At 37.7% G+C, this 26,103-nt stretch overlaps 1 protein-coding gene across 6 annotated transcripts in view; it reads left to right on the forward strand.

The window, feature by feature from the left end:
- Positions 1 to 26,103, forward strand: part of LOC310903822 (uncharacterized protein) — a 255,975-nt gene that overhangs the window by 228,725 nt on the left and 1,147 nt on the right. For 5 of the 6 annotated variants that reach the window (XR_014587839.1, XR_014587840.1, XR_014587841.1 and 2 more), the window contains one exon: positions 15,587 to 26,103. This exon is cut by the window's right edge and continues 1,147 nt beyond it. The gene's annotated coding sequence lies outside the window, so the exon portion shown is untranslated. Of the gene's footprint in view, positions 1 to 860; positions 8,123 to 15,586 lie in introns of those variants that run through there. The other variant, XM_083847771.1, reaches the window with a different exon arrangement.

Consider the following 26,103-nt stretch of genomic DNA (forward strand, 5'->3'; position numbering starts at 1 on the left):
TCACAAATGTGAAACCCACCATGTCTACTGAGTTTGTGTAACCACAGAGTCCTCATTACTCATTTTACTTCATCACCTTTCTTGCCTTGCCTTGATCCTCTCCATAACACGGCTGGTGTTGAGTGGCTTTCTGCATAATTTGGGTTCTTGCTTTTTCTTTCTAATGGAATGAGTTATTTGTTTCTGATGTTTCAATCTTGTTTTACAACTTGTTTTCTCCATTTTCTTTTATTTTTCTTTTCTTATTCAGCCTTTAAATAGCATGATACATTTCACTGTACTTACATGGTTAAACCACATAATGAAAATATATAAAAACAAATTAAAAATTAAGGAATGGCTAATGTACAATTTTAAGCCTATGCTAGATATGTCAGGTAAAAGTTATGATTCAAGCATTCCATTGGACACAATCACATAGTGTTGTAGGTTCATCTGGTGTGTAATAAGACATTTAATTTAAATAACATATTGCTGTAAAGTAGCCTGGGCCTGATCTACCCATCGCTGAGCTGACTTAAGGCTTTCTATCATTATCATCAGCACAAGGGGGATCAATTCCTAATTATCATCATAGACATAAAAGTGAATGGCTGAATTAGGTTCAACAAGAATTCAAAAGGACGGTTCTGGATTGCATCTCAGCTTCTAACTTTTGGGAATTTCAGCAGCATTCAAAACCTTTAAAAAAAAATGGATTTTAACTACAGATAAATGGCTGCAAGTAGTGTTCCTTTCTAACATGATTCCTCTCTCCATCCAAGACACACAATTATGGTGCAGGAGAGGGAGCAATTCCAGAGTGACGATTTCAGAAGCAGTTTATTTAGAAACTGAAATTTGACTTTATTTTCTGGCAGAAACCAAATGTGTTAGTTTCGTTTGGATGCAGCATATTTACAAAGGGTGGGTTGTTTTTCCTTTTTATCTTAGCCTGATTGTGGAAATAGAGAAAAATAATCTTTCCTGAGAGCAAACAATGATCCAAAACTCATTGTTTGCTTGAAATGGCCAACCTTGCTTGGAAGATGTATCCACACAGATGACCGTGCCTCCACAAGTAGTTAGGAAATCCTGGCAAGTGGCTGGATGCCTGTGCGAATTGATGCAAGGCTCTTTGTTCGTGCTGTGATCCAGGAGCAGCACAGCCCTCGTAGGCAAGTGGTGTGGTGTGCCTGGGGAAGTTTACTCTGCAAAGCCTGGCCTACCTCTTCTCCTACTGAAGTTCTTTTGTGGGGAACTGATATTTCGTCTCTCTAAAGGCAATAGGGAAAGGCACAGTGAGACAAAATCCCTGCCCCCTGTAGTGGCAGAGCCTGTAGCCCTGGGAGCTATGATAGTCTGAGGAGCTGGCCTCGGCACAGCGCCTGGGCAGGTCAGAGCTGTGCTGATGGTCACTCTGCTGATGGGTCTGGAGCTTTCATTCTGGACCCCATTTTCTCATGGTGGACACTATGTTTCCTCCTCTGGTTGGCGTGAGAAAGATGTGAGGCAGTGACACAGAAATCACCTTGTAGCTTGATATTAGGAAAGTTTAGAAAATTGACTGCTGCTAAAACAGGAGATATGAAAGTGCCATCTGCAGTTCACTCGTATAGGGCAAATCTCACAGGCCTTACACAGTCAGAACACCCATGGAGCAGGCACAGCGGGAGCTGACCTGCAGGATAATAGAGATGCATACTGTATGAATTGGAAGTAACACCTGGCCTTTGTCTGGAAAATTACCATTTTTTTAGGCCAGTCTTCAAAGCTGAACATTTCTTTAGGACTCAAGCTATTGAGGAGGCAGACAAAAGGAAGAGAGTCATGGAGAGACATGTAAAAGCTGTAGACCCAGCAGAAAGGGCAGGAGGGTATGGAAGAGGGCTGGGGAAACAGGAGTAAAAACCTCAGTATAAAATTCCAGTTCTTCCCATGCAGATCAGTTTTGCCAAGGGTGAAAGGAAAATGCATTTCCCAATACATTTAGGTGATTTCATTACACAATTATGTGCTTGCCTAAACTTTAGCCACATACTGTGACCCATCCTTGCAAGTAATCAGGTTTTGGTCTGTGTTTTACAACTTATTCTTAGCTTAAACATTAAAATACATTCATGTCTGTGTGTTCAAATAGGCACAATCATCATGCTTTTTACATTTTTTTTCATTCTAGATGTAGGGAATGCATCATTATTGGGTAAACATAAAACCATAGAGAAAGAATGCTTTGCCTTTAGAAACACCCAACATACATTTGCTACTTATTTCTAGTTAAGGCAAAACACCACTGTTTTACATTAGCACTCCAGTTTCCAAACAGATGCACCACTCATTACACTTGGGTGCAAACGAACAAAACGGAGGGGCATATGCAGAGTATTTGGCAGTTGCATTCTTACAGATACCTCGTTCTAGTCTGAGACTGATCCAACACAACACAAGAGTAGGCTGAAGTCAATAGAACTACTCAAATGCTTAAAATTTTGCACTTTCTTAAATGCTTATGTTTCTGGATCAGGCTCTTGTCAATAATTGGACCCGCAGCTTCTTGGACTTCTTTGGGAGATTGGGTCATAAAAATGAGAATGCTGTCTTGGTAGAGGCTTAGCAGTCACAAACTGCAAGCTGATCAACAGCCTAATTGTGTGATGTCCTTTCCTAAATCAGACTAGTCACAAATGATTATCAATTGTAGCCCTAAGATCTTGACGTAGTTTGGAAATATGAGTTTTTGCAAAGGTTATCGTGGAGGCCCAATAAAAAAAAAAAAAAGTTATGCTAGTTCTGAATATATCTGGTGACACTGCGAAACAGCTACAAAAAATATCAGGGAGAATTTCTGTGTGAAGTTATGATCTTTTCAGGAACAAGTCAGCTAGCTGAACCATAGGCTGGAACCTGCTGTTGTTGCCAGCAGCCACCCTTGCTATTTTTGCCTTGTTTTATCCTTGCCAGCTCACAGTTCTGTGCCAGCTATTAGTGTTTTGAATAAATGATGCAGTTTTGGTTTGTACAGACAGGGAAAAGTCCTTCTGATCTTGAGTTTTTCTGTGCAGTCTGGTGTGAGCTGTAGAGGTTACATCAGCATCCAGGTTGGACCATTAGTTTCAGAAAACCTCTACAACCATTTCATGGACAATAGGTCGATACTGTCCCTGGAGATCACACCTGTGCATAGGCATTTACTCAACTGTGCACAATATTCTTAAGTTTGATACAAAGAAAGGGGTCCAAACACAGCCTGTTAACATCCCAGTGACATGCCATATCAGGTAGCTATTTTAGCACTTTCTGGGCAGTGTTGTAATCACAACTACAAGTTACACTTCTGCAGACATACTTCCTGAGACACCAAGTACAAAGTATGTCCTAGTGCATAACAGGTTCCGGTGTATATATATCTCAGCTGAATAAGTAATTTCTAGTTTACATTTCTATCCATCTGTCTTTTTTTCTCTCAATTGATTTTTTCCCCATATTAGTCCCTCTGACCATAATTAATGGAGCAGATCCCTCAATTTCTTTTCTGAGCACCTGCTTTTAAAATGTAGCGTAAGTGATCGTGTATATATTTTTCCTGAGGGGAAAATCTTTTACTCCTAGAGCACAAATAAGGTTGTTTATATTTGCCTCAAGTGCCAGAACTTAACATATTCTTATGCTCTAGTTATCCAGCTGACATTCTGTATTTATTAGATTTTTAGTACAGTAGGTGGCATTATAATCAATGCATTATTGACAAAAGCACTTGGATCATACACTATTTATTTATTTTACTGCACTGACTCTTATTTAGCAAATTTAATACATATACTGTGTTTTCCTGGCCCACTCAGATACTTTATTCAGAAAGGGCACATGGATTGCACAACACGCCACTTTAATGTCTAAGTTATGTCACAAGCCCTTCTGTAAACTGTTGATCATTAACCTATTCTCTGCTACAAACCTAGCCTGCTACACATGTTTTGGGCAGTTATTTGTGAAGTTTGCCCTTAGTTATACAGCATTTTGAATGTCTGCTAAAGTCATAACACAAGAAGCATTTTATTGCAACCTGCAGGCACCATAAATACTATATCTCCAACATTTTTATAACCAGTTATATCAAAGGCAATATGATTGTCACTCTTTTGCACTTAGGATTCTCCCATTAGTAAGCAGTCTTATATTACAGGCATAAAACACTGTTAAGCATTTTAGCTCCGCCAGACTAGCTGCAGCTGTGTCACATTTGTGTTTCCTTATTTTATGTGTGCCAGTTATCTAGTTAAAGTTGGAATAGCATAGCACTCCACTAGATGACAGGCTTGGTTTAAAGCCAGACCACTTAGTGATGCTTATCAAACAATTTTCAGCTACAGACAGTAGCATAATTCAAAAACCTGAGAAGACTCTAAATTGTCAGGCATGCCATGAGAGATCATTTCTTTTTTGGATGGAAGATTCAGTCATTCCCCTTATAAATATATGGAGTCTCCCTAGTCAGAAGAAGCACTCAAATCATTTGATTTCATTTTTTTCTACTCAATTTTGCATGAATGTGCTATCCTCATTGTTTTCAACCTTACCCAGTCATCTGGGGCTTAAGATATAAAATGTGTCAAATCAGTAGCCAGTGGAATTCAGCAAATCCTGCCTTTCAAAAACTCATTTTCCTGTTCCTTGTTCTTATGCTCATTTTTGGTTTGTTTGCCCTGTTGTGGTTTCTCAGTTATTAACTACTGACTCAACTACAGCTGATGGACAGCTATGCACTGACTTGCAATCCCACTAGATACAAGTTCACTTTGAACTTCCTATCCATTAAGGTGGGACAACCTGTGTTCATAGATCATGTGTATTCACAGAAAGAGCGTGATTCCTGGTTCTGACACTCCCTTGTCCTCTGAGATGCAGAGTGAGAGTTATTCCTGTACCCTGCTGAGTGTCTGGACTGGTATCATAACTGGCCTTTTGTGTAGGCTGTTACAGGGAGGAAAACCAGGCTTCACCATCCAATGCCCATCTTTAGCAATTTGTTCCAAGTAACTTGTTTAAAGCAAAATTACTTTTTGCAATGGAAGAGCAAATGTGGAGGGTAGACTGGAGCCACGCTCTGTTGTTGCCATGGAAAAAAAAATTAAGAAGTTGTGTGTTCTAAACTTTGTAATTCAGTGGTCTGAGAATTAGATATCTCAAGGATACAAAGTTACATGAAGTTTCTAACTGAGCATTATCACTTGATCTGAAGAGAGAAAGGCTGGCCCATCCACAGAATGAAAAGGCTGTGACAGAACCCTGGTTAAGCTCTCCAGACTACCAGCCTGGGGATGCTGGACACTGCTCAGCCCGCCCGCAGTACATAGTGCTTGCCCAGCTAGATCAAGAGAGGGATTGGAGAAAGGAGGTCTGAGAGAGAGAGAGGAAGGTGTTAGGGTAAGGATCTGCTAGAGGATGCAGGAGACCTCTTTGTAAGAAACCATGCCTCACTGGCTTTGCTGTATATTATAAGCTATACGACAGTTTATAATAAGCTATAAACAACAGCTACCATTTATTAAAAGTCCATAAATGAATGAAGTTTAGAAATGTCACATATCTTCAGCATCTGTAGTTGTAACATTATAGCTGAAACTTTTCTGTGATAAAAGCAAAGAAACAAAATGCATCCTGATGCTCAGAAAGGGTGAAGAGCTCACGGTATGCTGTGTGCAAAGTCTGATTAATTCACTTTCTCCTCTCAGAAAACTAAGAAAACATCATCACAAGTATTTTAGGCTTCTGTTGTGTGCATTTGTATTTTAATGTATATTTAAAAAATGTCCTTCACATTTCTCTTAGCAATATCAGTGTTTTAATATTACAGGGTCTGATTGTTCACCTGCTGGAGTCAGTGGAAATTTTCCCACTGATATCAGTGACAGCAGGACCAGACCCCTAATTTTTAGAGGATTGAAGCCATCTTTAGAATAGCACATGCTCTGCTCTCCACTTTCTTTGATGACTTCTAACATTCTTTTGATGTGGACTCCAAAAAAGACATTTTCATCTTTGGATATATGTGTTTTAAAAGATGAAAAACATCGAGTAGCAGAGTAAGAACATTTTGTATTTCAGGCCTCAATCCTATTTAAACTGAAACTTGCTAGTAACTATTAGATGAAAGAGAAGAAAATGTAGAATAAAAAAAAGCTGGGCAAACAAAATGAATAACAACTAAGCAGACACTCTACAGACTAGTGGAAATACCATACTGTTTGGATCATCGGTGTAGGCACACATGATATGCACTGGCATAGCATAAAAATGTCACTTACACCCTGGTGTCTGTCTATGATTATGAGCAGGATATTCAAGCAGCAGTCTTGTTGTGAGCGTCCTGCTTCTGCTGTTCTGCGTTCTGCAGAGGAGTAGCTAAGAAAAGTGGTTAGGAGGGTAAATGCTATTTATAAACACAGACACCCAATGCACTGGCATGGTGACGGTGGAGGGAGGGGTAGAGGTATGTCAGGATTAGATTCACTTAGGGTTCATTCATTCAGTGATATGATGATAATAAACTGATATGAAGTCTGGATTAAAAAATAAATCCAGTGGCTAAAGAATTGTGAAGGATGCTTCACAGTCCTGCAAGGTACTCAGCAGTCACAGCTGTGATTGACTTAAAGGACTATAGTTGATTAAACTGTTGATGTAATGTAATTATATTTTTTAATTTAGTATGCTGGAAAGTATAATTTTTATACTACATTGATACATATAGTATAAAAACTAGAACAGAACAGAACAGAACAGAACAGAATAGAATAGAATAGAATAGAGTAGGAGTAGAAGTAAAATTTCCTTGCAGAGGTTAAGGTTTTGACCTCAGCTCCAAACTGACTTGAATTTCCTTTTTAATTTTTTTCTATCCCAATGATTAGTTATTATCAAATATTCTTTATGAGCTGTGACATCTGTTAAACATAATTGCTTTCTCTTCCGTGTGTAAATCAAGGTCTTTATTTTAAAAAAGAGGCATTTTATACTTAAATTAACTACTTGTATCTGCAATTTGCAAGTTAAGGTATATGTAAAGCCTGTGGCAATACTAAAGGCTCAGTTGTACCTCCTAGGCACAGTTTTAATTAAAGGGTGATGTGGATTTGTACCACTCTGAGGGGAACTCTGGAGGGGATTATACCTTAGAGAGACACAATGCCTCCAGTGCACCACAGCATGTAAGTAAATTGCACATGCTGTGCACCACCCGCATTGATGTTGCTCAGCATCTCTGTGGGCCCGTCTCCTTCCCACACCACCTTATCCATTTTGCTGGGGCTCACACCTAGGGGGCACCAGGAGGATGCACTCCTGGCCAATTCCTGCATGTCCGGGGAGAGGAGACGCTGACATCCTTATCGTCACTGATAACTATTCAGAGTATGGATACAACCTGGCCAAGGTTAAACAGAAATTGCCAAGTGTCATTCCCTAGGTATAGTTTTCCTTTTTATTCTCTGACAGGTCTTTTGAAGTCTGACAGCGTGTACAGTGCTTGACAGCTTCTTACATCTTACCTAAGCCCGTCCTACACAGCTGATTTTGAATAATTCTATATCCAGCGGCTGATTTTGTTCTTGATATTTTTCATCAGGGATCATTTTTCCCTAGAGTAGGTCTCTTGACACCAGTGAAGTTACATATGATTTACTCAGTGCAAATAAGATCAGCATCAGACTCATAGACCTCTGTTTTAAAATATAGACAGTATCCAAAGGACATATTCCAATCTTTATTTAAATAATGCCTGTGATTAATTTAATTCACATTTAAGGTTTTTTTAAAGCCATATTACTCACTGGATTAAATGTACATTTTGTTAATGTATTATTGTTATTGTACATCCAATAGATCTAATTCAGCCCAGGGTGATTTTTTATGACTTAATAATAGTCCACTGAAAATCAGATTTATTATAGAAATGACAACACACTCTTATTTATAGTATGATAGTACAAATTGCTACTATAATAAATTCTCTTCAGTTATCAAATCATTAGTCTTTTATGGCAACATTGACAAATGATGCCATAGGCAAAATGATATTACTAATGTAATGAATTAACTTTCAATTTTAAATTGGTTATTGAGTCTGGAACAACTGTATATGATGCAGTTCAAGTAGAACTTATGACCTAAATTTTGCATATCTGTATAACAAGATGTGACTATAGTCCTTTTGAATATCTACAAATTCAACATGATAAGGATATCACTCTCAGCTCACAATCCAATACAGGTCAGTAGATTGTATCCACTTAGAGGAAACTGTTAGCAAGGAATGTCTAAAAGCAAAAATTTTTAAATCATACGAAACATTTTAATGTTATTGTTACTATTAGTCCCAAGAGACAGCAGGTCAGTTATTAAGAGGTGAATAAAATAAAGAAAATAAAAGAATAGAATGAAACAATTCTGAAAATTCTGCTGTTGAGGGTTCTTTCCCCACCAGCAGGTGTTTGTTTCATAAGACTCTGATAACTGGTACTATGCAAGAAAAAACGTTTAATTATGTATATTTGATCTGGAAAAAGTGCAGAACCAAGGTCCTTTGTAGAGATTCTACATTTGTAGAAAAAGAAAATAAAATAAGCAGTCAGGATTAAGAAAATGTTATAAAAGTAAGCTTTGCAAGAAGTATTTATTTGAACAATGAGATTGGCAAGTCTAATAATATAAGAAATATACACTTAGTGACTTTTGATAGCTTAGATCTATATTCCTCTGCAGATACTTTTTTTTTTTTTTATCCTCAGTACTGTCAAATATTTCAGCACTAGAATTCAAAATAATTAAACAAATCATTATTGGATTCATAATGAGCAATTGTCCAGTAGTACTAAATTTTATTACTTTTATGCTTCAACATCACCAGTAATTAATCCAGAATTTTAACTGCTGCTTGAAATACATCAAGGATTGATTGGTAATAAATGAAAATATTCTATTTGTCTTTCTGGTCAGTTAGATAATGTTTATTTTATTTAAGAGAAACTTAGCACATTCATTCCAACAGCTGGTTAAGTGTCATTGTTGGTGCCAATGCACTATACAGATTTTAAAGGAAGCTAAACAGTTTAGACAGTTAATTTGAAAAAATAGTAATCACAATGGGATGTGGTGAGGGTTTTTTCTCTGTCTTATGTTATCCCTCCTCTGACAAGATATACTCCGTGCAAGAAACATTTTCTCTGTCATGGAGAATCACAGTTTCTTGCTCTTGGCTTACTGTCCATCCAGCCCAGCTTCCAGCCTTACAAGTCAACTAAAGCAGCTAACTGGCTGATGAACCTCAGCACAGCTGCCTATCAACCTCAGACCACATTACAGTGTGGAAAAAATCTTGTTGGATCTCAAGCAACAGTCTCTTCTCTGCCTGTATGTCCATTCTCATGAGGCTAACACGGTCTCTTTTCTAAGGAAATTCCTGCACTTAAGACACATTACCCACATAGACACTTTATCCCAGGTGGAGATTCCAGTGCTTTGACACTTCTCCACCTGAAAAACATTTAGATACTAAAATATATAGCCAAACAGATATTTCTGCAGCCTATTTTACTCACATTTTGCTCGCAGAGAATATCTGTAATTTTATTAATTTGCATCAACACAATCTGCTGAGGATTGAATATTCACAACAAAGCATCAGTTACGCTCATTAATAGGCAGTAAAGGAAGTTGTTCAAGTCTAAGTGTATAAATTTTTTTTCTTAATCGAATGCCTATATATCTGATCTACCATCTCATACATTCATAGTCACTCTACCATCTCATACAGTCATAGTCACAAGTGTAATAAATTTAATGCGTCTTTGGCCCTCCTGTGGGAATCTCCTCTTTTCAGCTCACCTCACCAAAATATAGAACTACAGAATATAGCACAGAGTCCAGTTCAGCAGCCTTTGCCTGCTCAAAAGTTTTGCCCAAATGAAATTTCAGGTGGCGGATAAATGAGCAGATACTATGAAAATTAATAATCTGGAATTGGCCAAGGCATCAGTAAGAGTCTGAAATGACCCTGAAATCCCACTCTGCTGTTAGTGTAACAGAATTTGTCACCAAGTCTTCATTTTGAGATGGAACTCTTAATGCAGGGACAAAAAACTATTCATCAGTGATTTTCCACCTGCAGTTACTTTTGGCTATGCCAATTGTACACACTATCCCAAAGCCAGAAGCCAAGTTAAAACTCATTCTAGGAATCAGATGCTAAGTGGATCACAATGATGCAATGGCCTCAAACAGCTGCCCGTGCTCCATTCACACTTGATCCCAAGCCCATTGAAGTCACTATGAATCTTTCCTTTGACGTCAATGGGCTTCAGATCAGGTCCTGAGAATTTTTTTTAAAACCTCAGACAAATCAAAACCATTTCCTTTGGAATGAGACTGTTCACATCCCTTGGTGAAGACTATTTCCTTTCCAAACACAGTGTTCATACCAGAGTCACGTCAACTGTGATTCTATTTGTACCAAAGGCTGCATTTTTTAAATAGAGTAATATTTTTTACTTATATTTCAGCTATTAGCAGCTAAGCTGTGTTTGTTCAAACTTTCAGAAAAAATCACCAGCTGGACAGCCAAATCTACAACCAAAAATGGGGAACATTTTAGAAAGTTATCACCATTTAGAAAACTTTTCTTGAAACAGAAACTCCTTGCAGACTTAACCATAACAGTTGCCACATTTTATGTGGTGAGGGGCCTTCCCTGCACTCTGCCATCAGTAGACTCCAGTAGATTATTTATTCTTATATAATGTATTACCTTATAACAAATGTTATAACTTGAATAACAGAACCAATATAACATTGTGTTATAGAGCATGCTGCATCAAATACTTTATAAATTGATTCAGAAATGCTTCCAAAATACAAAATAAATGATAAGGTATAGAGATTAGATCCAACTGCCAGGCACCATTTTTTCTGTAACAGTTCCCTGAAAGTGATGGGAAGACTCTTGCATGGTCTTGCTTGTAGAAAGCAAATGACAGGAAGAAAACCCTTCCTGAATCCTTGTGCTGACCAAGAGGAGAATGAAGCATGCCACTAATTGCCCGCCTTATTGAAATCCGTGAGTGTGGTTCACTGCCTGGAAATAACAACAGTGAAAAAACATGTTCAGAGACACCATATTGATGTGCAGAAGAGGCCAAGCAGAGCACACTGATGTGAATTTATTCACAGCAGTGGATCTCTCATAAGGTTTTGAGCTGGGACGTCATTGACTAACAGACTGCAGACACTATGTGGGAGACATTGTGTCCTTGTTGAATGCTGCAGAAGTAGCCCTTCCTCTAGTTGCAAGAAACGTCAGTCTTACTGACAACCACACTCCTACAGGGACACCGTGGGGCACTGGGCACTGTACAGCCTCCTGGAATAAAGTGCATGAGACAGAATTTGGATCCGTTTATTCCATGTAAATTTTTTTCCCCTCTGCCTAACTACTTATTTCACGATTTCAATATTGTTTCTTCAGTAAATGATCTGCCAGACCTAAATGTTAAGACCAGCATGTGCTGGTTTAAGGATATCACCCTTTCAAGGGAGAAGTGTGTAAGGTCTGTTTGCTTCTTGATCTGAAATGACACTTTATGGTAAAGGAGGGACCATCTCAATCAGATCAGGTGAGTTGCCACAGAAAATTTCAGATGAGATGAGCTATGTTTTCTTTTGTGGTTGAGGGTAAGCGTGAAAACCTCACCTCAGAGATGGCCATCTCCTGTTTAATTTGTCACTGTAGCTTTACTCTGGGAAGCAGCTCTATCTAAATGTTGCTTCCTGAAGAATCTCCTAGGGAGACTTCTTGCCAAGTTCACCAGTGTGTTTCTGTGGTATTGGGCCTCCATCCCTTGTGAGAACATCTGTGTAAAACAGATGGATAAGGTGATCTTTTTCTGCAGTCTCCTCCCATCATTTTCTGAGTATTCTGAAAAGGGATAAGATGTACCCCTCAGGGGCCCCAGATCTGTGATTGATTTTGATGCGGGAGCAAAAGCACGTTTTGCAGAGGAAAAATGTAGATCCTGTGGGATAGCTTAGGATGCACAGTAGTCATGACTAGAAGCTGAGTAAGTGAGATAAAACCCAAAGATGATTCCCTTGAGCCTGCTATTAGAGGAATGGTCCAAGCTATACAGTAGACAGACCTGGGATGAGGTAACTGAATACAGAAGGACAAACTAAGAAACAGCTCCCAGAATGAAAACAGCATCTCAGGAGCCTGAAAAAGGTTGTCATCTACTGCTTCTGTGCTGCATCTCTTTCTTCTCCTATGGTAATGAAAGACCTACTCAGAGGAAAAATTATTGTGCACAAGGAGCTTGCCTTGGGGGGGGGCAATAGAAGGGACAGAGATGATTAGGTTGCCATAATATAGGAAATTGACTCCAAATTACATACTGTACCTTATGAAAAACAAGCAAACTAGGAAGTATAAAATAAGCCTTGAAGACAGTGCAAGGAGTTTCAAGGTTTTTTTTGATGTGAGGGTCTTAGTGGCCTCAGCTGATGTCAATTTAAAGAGACAAATGATTACAACCAGAAGCAGAAAAATAATGAGGTATCATATTCCTGAGGTACCAATAGCTCATCAGACTATTTTTTTTGTTTAACTCCAAAACAAACCAAAAAAAAGGAAAAAAAAAAAAAGCCTCTTCCCCCCCCCCCCAAAAAAAAAAAAAAGAAAGGATTAAAAAAAAAAAAGAAAGAAAAATCCCCAGACCAAAAACACTGCAGTTCCACTGAGTATGAATTTAACTGACTGGTTGCCTGGCTTTATTAGGTGTTTTTAATCCCAGCAGAAAACCTGACTTACTTATCCAGATAATTGGGACCTTGCTTGTATTATGTCAGTTCAGGAATCCTAAAGAAAAAGGCTACAAACACACACAAAAAGAGAAGGAAAAAATAGGCAGTCATCCCGTGGGTTTAAGAATTTTCCTAGCAGATACTGGATTCCCAGTTTTAACTCATTTCTTTAAACAGCACTGTTGAACATCAAAGAGTACAGCACAGAGCATGCTGAGTCCCAATTACACACCTCAAAAGTAAATGTTACCTCAATGGAAAGTCTTCAGAAATTCCAAATGAAATAAAGTCAGTGATGTCCAAATGCTCCTTGAAAAATGTAGACCCATTCTTTATTGATAATGTTTGCTTCATTAAAATGCAGAGTTGTTAACATACAAAACTGCATGCCTCAGTGAAAAAATGTTTTAGAAATGTGTTAGAGCACATATGGATATTATTACTGTTTGCAAGATATCAGGAAAAGAAGTGTCAAATAATTAATTTCAGTGCATTTCTATTGTTTTTAACAAGCCATCTTCAGAGACAGGAAATCTTTTCTGAACACAGCTTGTGTTTCAAAGGAGAAATAGAGTTAGTACAAATAATTGGTGCGTGTTGAAGTCGAAGGAGCATGACTTGTGCTATTAAAAAAGAAAGAAGTCTTTAAAAGCTGTGTAAACTCTCTGTAGTTAAATACAAGTTCGGAGACGTATCTCTTTCACATCACTTAGTAAAAAATCATGGCAACAACAATCTTTGGTTATTGCGTGGTTGGTTTTTTTTGTTTTTTTTTTGTTTGTTTGTTTCTTTGTTTGTTTGTTTTTGTCCCCACAGTAACACACAGATTTTTCTCTAACACCTTAATACTATGCAAGGGAAAAAAGCTACCAATGTGGCTTCAATATGAATTAAAATAAGTAATGAATAATGAGTGGTCTTTAGTTTCCATTGTGCATTCTCACTAGCTTTCATGTCAGTGTTCACATGTCTATTTGTGTCACATATATATACCTTCCTGCAAGTATTTCTAGTATCCAGTGAATTGACCATAGCAGGTGAACAAAAATATGGAAGTATCTTTTATAGTCCCCAGCACATCCGATGTTACTATAGCAGAAACACTTTTAATAAAATTGATATGCTACAGTATATGTGCCAACCTATGTCACCTAGTAGAATATGTATCAAATATATATAAGTGTGTGTGTGTATGCTTCAGTAAGCCCTTACATTAAGTTGGCAATAAACAAGGCTTTGTACACGCAGCTATATGGAGTACTGATATTTAGCTCATTTCATCTAGTCTTCCTTCTGAGACAGCAAATTCTGTTCTTCACATAGTTCTGTTAAGAAACAAACTAGAATAGGCCTTTTCTAAAGAGTGAATATGAGCAGGAGATTGATGAAGTGTTCAACCTCTTTTTTACTATTATATTGATTCTAGTCCGGATGCATTGCAACTGGAAGTTTCAAGGTGTTGGAGATGTGTTGATACTGAAACGTATAGCAGATATTCATGATAAATATCTTCACTGATAGCATAAAGTATAATTTTAGAGGGCAAAATAATTGAGAGAATACTTAATTTTATTGGGTTATAAAAATAATCCTTCTGTTCTCATTTCCACATCTTTGTCAGAATTACAAACTGTTTTTCACTTGGTCTTCATTGCTTTCTAATTCCCTTCCTCTCACCACTTTTCTGTTATGGTAATTTTTTCTTGATTCTGCTTTCCACAGCATTTCTACATTTATTTCTCTCTTTCAACCCAGGACCGCAATATCTTTCCACATTGTAATGGTTTCCTCTACTTTTTGTTTGTTTGTTTGTTTTGCTTTTTGCTTGTTTTTCTTACCTTTTTCTATAGTTCTGTCTACCATAATTCAATAATTTACTTTTGAAAAGAACAGGAGATTATAAAAGCAAAGGGGCAGAATTTACATTGGCTTTCATACTAAAAGCAACAGCTTACGTTAACTGTAAATATCATGGTCTGAAATCCTTCAATCACTCACTAAGAACTTTCCTGTTTTAAAAAGGGACCTGTGATAAATGCCCTTTCATGACAACGGCTGTATTATGTTAACACTTCTTTCTGTTGTGAAAAATAGCAGAAAATCATCCAGATTTGCCCATGCTTATGGTCTCTAGATGCCAGACCTGAACTTTGGGGCTGCCTGCACCCAGTGCCAGAAAAGACAAGGGAGAGGGGAGGGGGCTCAGCTGCTGAGATTGTATTGTAAGAGCTCAACAGTTGCTGTGAGCCCCTCTAAAGAAAATATTTAGATATAAAAAAAGTGTTTTGTTTTGTTTTGTTTTGTTTTGAAATTTCTGCTTGATTCAGCAGGCAGTCATTATGCCTGCTGAAGGCTCTTATACATCTCAGTCAGGCATGGCCGATCAGATATGGACAGAAGCAGGTCTGGATGCATCAGTGTAGTCAGGTAGCAGCAGCAATACTGAAGCTAAAACAGAAAAAAAAAATCACACAGCAAGGAGGCAATGCACAGAAAAATGTGAGGAGCTCTGAACTGCATGTTCTCTTTACCCCTCTTTTTTTTTCTTTCTTTTTTTTTCCTTTTTTTTTTTTTTTAATCCTTTTGATCATGATTAAAATAGATCAGAACTGTCAGGTAATGCTGAATTCAGACAAATGCCAAGCAGTCTTAGAACACTTGCCTTAGCTCATGTGGGGTGATAGTGGTTGCTGCAGGTATAGTGGGTTTGCTACTATGATGGTTAATGGGTTAATGGTTTACTTGTTTGCTCTTTCAGGAAATCTTGGATTGCAGACCACAACTCGTTAGTCATTTCTTGTGGCTCAATATCACCTTCAGCATGATCCAAACCACAAATGTGAGACGCTAATTAGCTTTCTTGTGTTTCATTACAACGAAATGTTTTTATGGTCATTATGATTTTTAAGTTTTTTATTACTTGTTCTATTAGGTGAACAATGAAAAAAATGGTCCTTAATTGATATGTGAACATGACATACTTTTTTTGGTCTCTATTTCAGTTTTAATAAGATGATGTCATAATGTCTCCATCTGTTTTACAGTAAAACAGTTCAGGACAGTCAGAATGTCCGGAAAACTTGCTTTTAATGTTGCACTAAAAAGGATTCTTGAGCTCAGACTTAATAGTATGGCCTTGTGCCTAGATGATATCAGAATTTTTGTTATTAGCAATTTTAAGAAATTTTCACTTAGTACAGTGGTACTAGACTGGTACAGACTACTTTTCCATTTCAGGTTACTTGGTTCAAACTGCAGTGTATGGAACTTTGCACAAACAACAGTGCATCAGGTCATAAAAAAAATAAATAATAATAATAATAAAAAAAAGATCTAATGCACCCTTATGGATCACTACTGTCTAAAATATAATTAAAAATAATTTTCAAAATGTATCTTTGAAACCCTCTAATTTCTCATTTAAACCATTTTTACCATTTATACCATTTTTTAATGGCTATACCATATATATACCATTTTTACCATTATTTGCACCAGGACTACCACAACTGAGATGCTCCCTTGTGGTTAAGATAGGTTCAGGAAATATACAAAATATTTCTGCATTGTAATCCTATAACAATTCCCCCAAATTATCTGTGTGCATAGACAGCCCTAGATTAACCTACTTTGGTTCCTGTATGCCTAAGCAGAGACTCCACATCAGTACTTCTGTATTTCTGGCCAGGATTTCCCAGGAGCAAATGTGTGTTCACATACCCTTAAAATATTTGAGGTATGCACAATAAATCCATTACTTTCATAGCATATCAGACGTACTTGTGAATGTGCAGAAGAACTGGACACCACATGCTACACAGATATGATGCTTCTTGGAAAATGCAGCAATGCTCCTTGGACTCGCGCGTGGCTGCACTGCAGTCCTGCAGGACAGAAAACCTGCTCTTGCCAGCACAGCGCTCACATACAGCACGCTTACATAGGCTGTTATATTCCTAGGGAAGAGTGAGCCTTGTCGACAAGATGCATGTCATTTCTGGACTGAAAATCAGCAACAGGAAAATCCCTTGGCAGCTGGAAACCCCCAGGCAACTCGAGATCACATGCGTGCAGCCTTCCAGCAATTCTGAAAGAAACTAAGGAGAAAAGAAAACTGTGCTGGTCAGAGTAAGGCTAGAGCTGGGCTGCTCAGAGCTGACCCAGCTGCTTTTCTTCTCAAGGCAAGACTTTGGTCTTTGGAAATGGGTGTTACCGTAGATCAACAAACAGAGCCGACAAAAGGTTGAGCATGCGTTAGGGTAAGGATAATAACAAACACACCAAGAAACCCAAGAACAAATTAAGCCAATAGAAACAAGCAAAGCAAAAATATGTAGATCTATATACAGTCAGTCTGGGGAAAGATAATATTTACAACAGATGTTCAGTTTCTTTTCTTCAATTCCAAATTTCAGGAAACAAGCACTACTTTGGCAGTGTTACTGTGCATGTTCAGTGCAAGGTGTTTAGAATGTATGCACTTTGGAAAGTTGCCATTCATGTTGTGATGGGGAAGAAAAAAAAAAACACAAAACCATATGTAAGAGGAAGACCTTGAAATTGGCTCTGTTTATTCAACTCTACATGGCACTGCCACTAGTACACTTCTTCAGCCTGGGTGCATTGACATCCACAGTCAGGGACATTGAGCAGCAGGGGACAGAGGAAGCAGCTGAGCCACGAGGAGACAAATTCAGAGCAGATCTCAGGTTGCAGGGGAGATTGTGTCAGGAACAGGGATTTTGCATTCTAGGAAGGAAGTTTTGTTCTGTCAGGAGACTTCTACGTTATGATCCAGAAATGGGATGCTAGGCATACGAGGTTTAGTTGTTGTATTACAGCCCAAAAATGTGATGTACAATGCAAATTTCAGAGAACTATGTCCCTCGTTCTTATTGGACAGCTCCGATAAAAGTGTGAACGAAGAATGCCATGTATCTTCCCTGTTTTAATATACAGTATAAAGAAATAGCTCTAGAGCTCAGGACACAAATGGAGCTTTAGATTAGCTGTCAACAATGTCATATCCATGTTAATAATGTCCAATTCATGCCTGGGGCTGACACTCTTTCTTAGTTTTATTCACAAATTCCATTTAATAACAGCAATAAGTCACTCTAGACAGTGCATTTCTAAGGGATTTTTGCACTTCTCAGGTGGCTAAAGTCACTTGACCTTTGGCCTCATGCCTTAAAAACTCCCTAAGAGATGTGCTAAATTGCCCAGAAATACATTGCCTGTCATGTCTTGTTGCTTAATTAAGGGCCAACCTAGATGGCCTATAAGGACTGCCCTTAAGTAATTACTAATTGATTTCCTACTCAAGAAAAATGAATAAATTCCACAGCAGGCACACTGTCACATGGCATTTACTCAAATTTATATTCCTCCAATAGAGGATGAAAAGCACACAGGGACTGGGCGGATTGAGGGCAGAAACATCTTTACAGTGACTAACCCTCGCTCCCAGTGTCATGTCTCATTGGCTGCAGCCACAGCTCTTAGCCCTTTGCTTGTGTTGAGACAAAAACATTGCTTGAAAATCAGAGTTTTTAGAAACTATGAAAGGTCTAGTTTTCCATCTGTATTTACCTGTTTTGAAAGATGGTTAATCTTTGTTACAAATATCTAACCAAAGAGTCATAGAAAGAATGATAAATTGCCACCTGCTACTGAAAGGAAAATAAAAAGAATTATAGTCTGCCAAAATAGCCAGAGGGAAACACATTTCAAAATTCTTCCATGAAGAAAGGAGGTGGGATTTAAGTAGGAATATGAGAGGTTCTTCCAGCTTTTGTTACCAAACTGTTTATCAGAGTGCATGAAATAGACTTTCTGGACTTGTTGCATTTTCTGGCTAAAGCTGAAAACGATCTGAAAAACTGTTGGTATCTTCTGGTTTTATAAGATGATGACAATGATTTGGGCTTCATCAGAAATCTTGAACATTAATATGAAGATTTTTCAGGAATAAGCAATATGAATACTATGCTTTTAATAAATGTATGTATAACGACATTTATTAATTTCTTATTACCATGAGCAAGAGTGCATTTATATATTATCCTACTGAAGCAGTTTTTACATGCTACAAAACAAGACATATGAATAGTGGTTGAGGGAACTGGGGCTGTTTAGTCTGGAGAAAAAGGGAGTGAGGGGAGACGTCATTGCTCTCTACAGCTACCTGAAAGGAGGTTGCAGCGAAGAAGGTATTGGTCTTTTTTCTCAGGTGACAAGTGATGGGATGCAAGGCAGTAGCCTCATCAAGTTTCACCAGGGCAGGTTAAGACTGGATATATATCACAAAGAACTTCTTCACAGAAAGGGTGGGGTCAGGCATTGGAACAGGCTGCCCGCAGAAGTGGTGGAGTCACCATCCCTGGAGGTATTTAAAAGACATGTGGATGTGGTATTTAGGGACATGGTTTAGTGATAGACTTGGCAGTGTTAGGTTGATGGTTGGACTTGATGATCTTAAGGGTCTTTTCCACCCTAAATTATTCTGTGCTGACTTCTCAGTTACATTAGCAGTTTACACATCACAAAATTACTCTACGTAAAAAAGACCTCTCTCTGAACCATTTCCTTTACAAGCAGTGGGTGAAACCAGGCCCCAGTGGAGTCAGACAGTATTTCTGTTCACTTCAGTGAGGCCAAGATTTTACTCTGATAAATATGAATAACACAAAATGCTTAACTGCTTTGTTTTTCTTATCTTTTAATATGTAAAATATTACAGAATTAGTCTATGCAAACTGCAAATGTTATGGATAGCCAGGACCTGTCACATAAATACACCTTCTTGTCATCACGATTATGTAATTGATTGCTATTTATTTCAACATATTGTACTAACCATTTGAAAATATCAAGAGTTGGATAAATGAAATAAATATGATAATCAACAGCCATTCCTTAAGCCTTATGGTTTGAAATGGAGATAAATAGCAAGCTATGAAGGGCTGCTTAACCCTACCTGAATAAAACCACAGATCTGAAATGCAGAGTCAAATCAAACAATTGCCCTTTCGATCAATCCTCTCTGTATTTTGCATAAAAATTACAGCCTCTCTTATTTCTGCAATTGATACAATTCTGGAATAATATGGTTTAGTAACCTGGCTGCCAATAAGGTATGTAAACATATACATTGTTAGCTCATTTTTTTGTGTTATAGCATATTACATCTGCATATGGGCAGCAATGGACTGTGCATTAATGGTGTTTATTGGTTTGTTATTGTTTGTGGTTTATTTTTAGAACCCCAGAGCTTAGCTAGAGATTTACCATGTTAGCATCATCTTAACTGATGTCAATATTTGTGCATCATTTTGGTGTAGCAGGAAAGCATATTTCCTTATAAATAAGGGCATAGGAAAGCTGATATTTCTGATTTCTGGATGTGCCTAGTTTCTTGCAGCTGAAAAAGCCTTTGCTGTCATCATGTTCTGTGCAATGATTTTTGTGTTTTTCTGTAACATTTTTCTCCCTACGCATGTGCGTTTTATATCCTCTTTATGTTGGTATAGCATGAAGTCTTATGTGGAATTTAGAGGATCTGAACTAAATGTAGCTAAAAGGAACTTCTGGATGAACTGCCTGGGATTTGTTCAGATCTGTTAAAGTAATGGGGGAAAGCACAAAAGGATAAAGAAAGAAAGGCCTTAATCTTTGTTCCATGAGTGATAAAGCAGCATCACATGGGTGAAAATTGGCCTGACCTTCACCCACATGATGCTGCCTCTGCCTCAGCCACTCTTTCTTTGCTCTGATTAAGTGAAGATAGCCTCTTTCTCTGCAAGGAAAAGTCAAAGAACAAAAAGAAAAAAAATCCTGTCTTAACTATAAAAGGTTTATTTTTTTAATCACAGTTGGGCTCATACAAGCTGGTTTCTAATCTTATTTTTTTAAGCTAAAAAAGTGCCTTTTTAGAATTTCTTTGGCTCGGTTTCTTTAGCCCCCCCCCTCTTCAAACCTCAGGGCCTAGATCCTAACTTGCTTCCCTTGGATGTGCTTTGTTGCTCATCTTCGCTTTTACATGATAGCTGTTTGACTTAAATGGGTTGTTCGCCAAAGGATTGCCCCTTGGGGAATGGAAAAACTGGAGGGAGGGAGAGGAAAGGCAGTACTCAGCTGGCTTAAATGACATGTACAGTATATCTATTGGCAGGGTATTGCCAATGCTCTGAGGAAACTTTTATTGCTCAGCTTTTACCACTGGATGCCATCCACCAACTGAGACGTAGTTTTATGTATCGGGTTATCCATGTTCAAGACAAGACAAGTTTACTGCGACCCTGTTGTCAAACTCCTGTGACTAATATTTTTAACAGCATGATATTTAAAATTTGATAAGGATATAATAAGTCATTCTCCAGATAGTCAACATTCTCTGAGAGCGGGTAATGTCTTCAAAGGTTTCAGAAGGGGCCCACTGAAATCAGTCTATTTTTATGGGTACTGCATAGCCCATTTTTGGTTGCAGTATTGTGGCAGGATGAAAATGCATTTTTAATTGGATATTGATCTACTAAAAATCAGTTAAACTCAAGGTTACATAGGTGTTCATATGTATATATCTGTTTGAACAGAATCTGGCTGAGAAACCTGTCTGAGATCCAGTGGATTATTGGCTAAGTCCACAAGCTAGCTTCAATTTCCACTGGTCATTTTTTCCCTCAGGAGCTAAGAATATATGATGCTGTGCAACATAATGGAATGTCACTGTAATGTGTAATGTCTGTTATTGTATTACATATCTGAGGTAGGGAATGAGGAAAGACCTCCTCAGCTTACCTTCAAAACACAGGCGTCAGATAGCTTTTAGCTGGAAACACTCTGTACTCTGTATTACTTAGACACTCTATATTACAGATGGGAAAATGACTTAGTAAGTTCACTGCAGTTTCTAAAACTGAAATCAGACATATGAATACTACTAGCATGCAGTAAGCACAGTGTGACTACTGCTGATTAATCAGTGTTGGAAACAATGAACACCAATTCACTTTTAGACATTTTGTTTAGACATTTTGTAGCAGCTATAATTTAGAAGAATGGTAATTTAGAACTTGCTTAAAATAATACTGCTTCTAATTTTGATATGTGAATGCACTGATGGTAACAATATCTCTTCCTCTTTGGCAGTGGTTTCAGAAGCATCAGCATGAGTTGTTTTCTGGCCTTGATAGATATTAGCTAGCTATATACATCCTTGCATGCACAGCTGAATTGATTGATTATTTTTTAGTGATATAGCTGATATTCACAGGACCTAGTTTTTATGTGCAATAATACTGGTCATACCATCTAAGAACGTGTGCCCCTTTGTTTTCCCAAGTAAATTCTACCACGGTGCCCACAGAGAGTACCACACAAAATGTTGTGGTTGTAAATATGTTCAGCAACAGTTAGAATTTAGACTCTGATTCAAAGCCCGTTGATGTAAATGAAAAGACTCCTATTGACTTCAGTGTGCTTTGGCTCCAGCACTTGATTCTTTATTTAAAACTTGTAACGATTATTCAGTGGAAGAGGCAAATACTCTGAGCTTTGGTTGCTGCAGTCCTCTTCCTAAAAATAAAATTAATTAGGTAAGGAGATGTTTTTAAGGGAAAAATATAATTTGTATCAATTTAGAGGAAGTTTAAATTACTCTAATATATACGTACATCGACACACATGTATGAACATGTATGGAGATTCATACATAATACAAACACGTACTTTCTCACACAAGCCACCCATGCACATACAAATCATATTAAGAATTTAAGATATGAACCTCTAGGGTTTGTTTCATTGGCCCAAACAGGAGTGTCCAGTGCCCTCTGAGGTGCAACGTGGTATCTGAGGCACGCAAGTGGGGATGGCAAACATGACAGAGGGGCTGTAAGAGCCATATTTTCTCCTGGGTTGGCAGTAGGAGGCCTCATGGCATCCCCAGGTCTCGTCAGATGGCATCAGGGTCCTACATCATTGGGGCAAATCAAGGGAACTCTTATTGTCGGTAGTTAATAACCAAGAGAGATAATCAAGACTCTGTATATTTTCTCCAGTCATCTTACAGGACTGTTTTTAAGCTCGGGATTTGACAAACCAACTGCTTTTAATTTTGTGGCTTGAGTCACTGTTTCATTAACAAGAGGACAGTGTTCATGATGGCATATAAAATATTGACGCAATAGGCTAAATTTAAAAATATGGAACATACTGAAAACCACATTAAAAAAACAAGAATGTGTTTTTATTTAAGCCACTAAAAATACTTTTAAAATACATTTTTGGCTGAATTGTATGGTTCTCTCAGATTTTCTCAGTACCACAGCATTGCTTTTGCATACCCATAAAAGCTCATGTTATGCAAAAATGGTATCACCCTGGTCAGTGAGGAAGGAAGGTAGTTTGGGAACTTTGCTTGCTAGTTAGTAGCTATTGACAGGTCTAATCTGAAGCCTTCCTCACCATCACATAGTAACAAGGACCAGTACCTTCATTTATTTAAAATAGCCTGAACTAGGCTTCATATCTTACTGAAAATGCACATTTCTGCATATTAAATTGCTCTACATATGGGACATTTTGTGTAATTTTTTTCAGTTCATGGCAGCTGCCTCAAACAAGCTTGAAAGGCTCTATTATGGTCTATCGGGTCAGAAATTGCTCCCCCCCCTTCCCCCTCCCCCCCCACTTTTTTTTTTTTTTTTTGGGTGCAGAAGTACTTAGTTACAGTGAATTGGTAACACAATATCCACACCATAATATGCATATTGTGCATGGCAAAAGGCGAATAATTTGTAATCCCCATTTAAATTAAAAGTATAAATACCTACTGTATTCAGCAGACCCAAAGTGTTTTACCAGTACATACTTAAGAGATATTCAGTGTGTTTGTGTGAAAGACCAAAAAGTTGTGCACTTTATTTATGCAACTTATTGAACAAAAGTAAGATTTAGAGCTCTTTTGAATATTTGTTTATTCCCACTTCATTATTAACATGTAATCACCATGTAGCTTAGGAAATTTATAAATGAAAATCTACATCCAAGCAACACTGAGAAGAAGGGGGTAGAATCAATATATCCATCATACAAGAAATCCTCCAGTGTGTCATACGTTCGGGTCAGAAAGATGTCTCATACTTCTTGGAGGGGCCATTTCTGGTTCTGTGATTTACACTAGGAGTCTCTTCTCCATGGAGAAAACAAGAACAAATTGACAAATAATACAAGACTTTATAAATGTCAGAAATCAGGTTATGATTTTTTTTTTCTTTGCTGTTACCCCTTTGCTGTCAAATTCAGAAATTCAGTCTCTCTCACTTTTGATAACTTTTTTCTTATAGTTTTGTAAGAGAAGGGAAGTCCATTAGGCAGGAGGGAGTTTTGACAGAAGAAGAAACCACCAGATGTAGGTAACACTGGTGACTGCTGTAGAGTGTCACCACTGTCTTCTTTGTTCTTCTTACAGTCCTTATTTGCCAGAGATAGCCTTACTTTAACTGCTTTTTCTCACAGATATATTTTTTTCTGATAGCATATATAAATATCATCCTTCCTTCTCATAATTGTCTAGTGATCTACATGTAGTACGTATAATATGTGGACTCACTTTCATCTGCAAAGCCTGAAGATATTGTTCATTATGTTTTATGTGCCAGAATAGATCAGAATTACTCCCAGAAGGGTATGTGTTTAAACTGGCAAAGAAAAATGATTGACATCTACCATAAGTACTTTTGTCAAAGCTTTGGCATGTTATCAGTTTGCAGAACTATTCTAATGAACAGTGTCCATACTCACCAGATGTGGTATCAAGAATATGCCACATACTTATAAAATTCTGCTACAGTCTTAATGCCGAATGTGTAAAATACAAACAGGTTAGGGCTACAAATTCTGCTAGAGAAATTCATTTAGTTAAGGAGTTGAGCCTAAAGGGTCAGAGAATGTAAATAACTCCAGGCAGGAGCTCTTGGCTAGTTTCAGAGAACGTGGATTATCTCTATCTCTATAGATTATCTCTATCCTCAAACACTAAATTGTCTTGTATAAATTTTAAGCTTTAGTACTGATGCATGCTTAACTTAAAATAAGGCTTTATCTCTGTATTTGAGAAATAATAATAATAATAATAACAATAATAACAACCAGCACTGAATATTCCTGTTTAGCCTTTTATTCCCAAATGCCTATTTCTAGTTCATAAACAGTATTGTTTTCAGAGAGTACAAGAACAAACACTGAAACAAAGTCTGTCACGAACACATTTGAGAGAGGATTTAATTCTTTCAAACTCTCAAGACACCAAGAGCTTGGCAGAGGTTGTTAGCAATGCCTTTTGCTCCCAGTTTTGGAAGAATTGTCCTACAGAGAGCTTGCTAAATTCACCAGCACATGGTAGGCCTTTAGGCTGGGTTCACATCTGCTCAGACTACCTGAAGTCAGCAAAGCAGGTAGAGGATATTGGTGAATAGGATCTTGGGTTCCTTGAGTTCCTTCTGTGACTCTTGCAGGTATCCAAATTAGTATCCAAACTTTTTCCTCAGCTACCTATCATGGCATTCAGATATTCATCTATGAAGTTCTCAGGATCTAAATACTAAACACAAAGTAAATTAATTAACTAATTAACATCAAACATTTAGTTTGTTTTTTTTTTTATTTTTTTTTTTTTTGGTGGGCTATATTCCTATTGGGACAGACATGTTAGTAATAGAACTTCAGAATTTTTTTTGTCTTTGTTCCAGAAAGCAAATAATGCATATTTGTGAATTCAGGTATTAGCCGCTACACAAAATGGAGTGTTTTTTTATTTACTTTCCTTGGGAATCTACAATGAAATTCTGAAAAACTTATTTTTTAACACTACATTGCCAACTGCCTACCAATCATCCAAACACAGATTTGCTTGGATTGTCTTGGAAATTGTCCCAAGAAAATGTATGTATTCATTTAGTGGTATTTATTTGCAGTGATTCCTCGCAAACTGGTCTTCACAAAGTAAAACTAAGAAAGAACATGGTTTGGGTTTTTTTTGCTTGTTGGTGACTGTCCCCTGTTCCAGCTGCCATAATACTGGTTAAAAAGGCTCCCTATTCCCCCTCTGGACTTGCTTAGGGACAATTCTCCACTGATCAGAGAACGCCACCCCTGCAGATGTCTAAAAGCATTATCTGTGCATTATAGTAAAATATTCAGTGCCCATGGCTTCAGGTGTCCCCATATGCTCCCAAGTATGTGGACCAGTTATTACTTGGCTGGTCTCGCCCT

This window comes from Anser anser (genome assembly GCF_964211835.1).
Source record: "Anser anser genome assembly, chromosome: 9".
NCBI lineage: Eukaryota > Metazoa > Chordata > Aves > Anseriformes > Anatidae > Anser > Anser anser.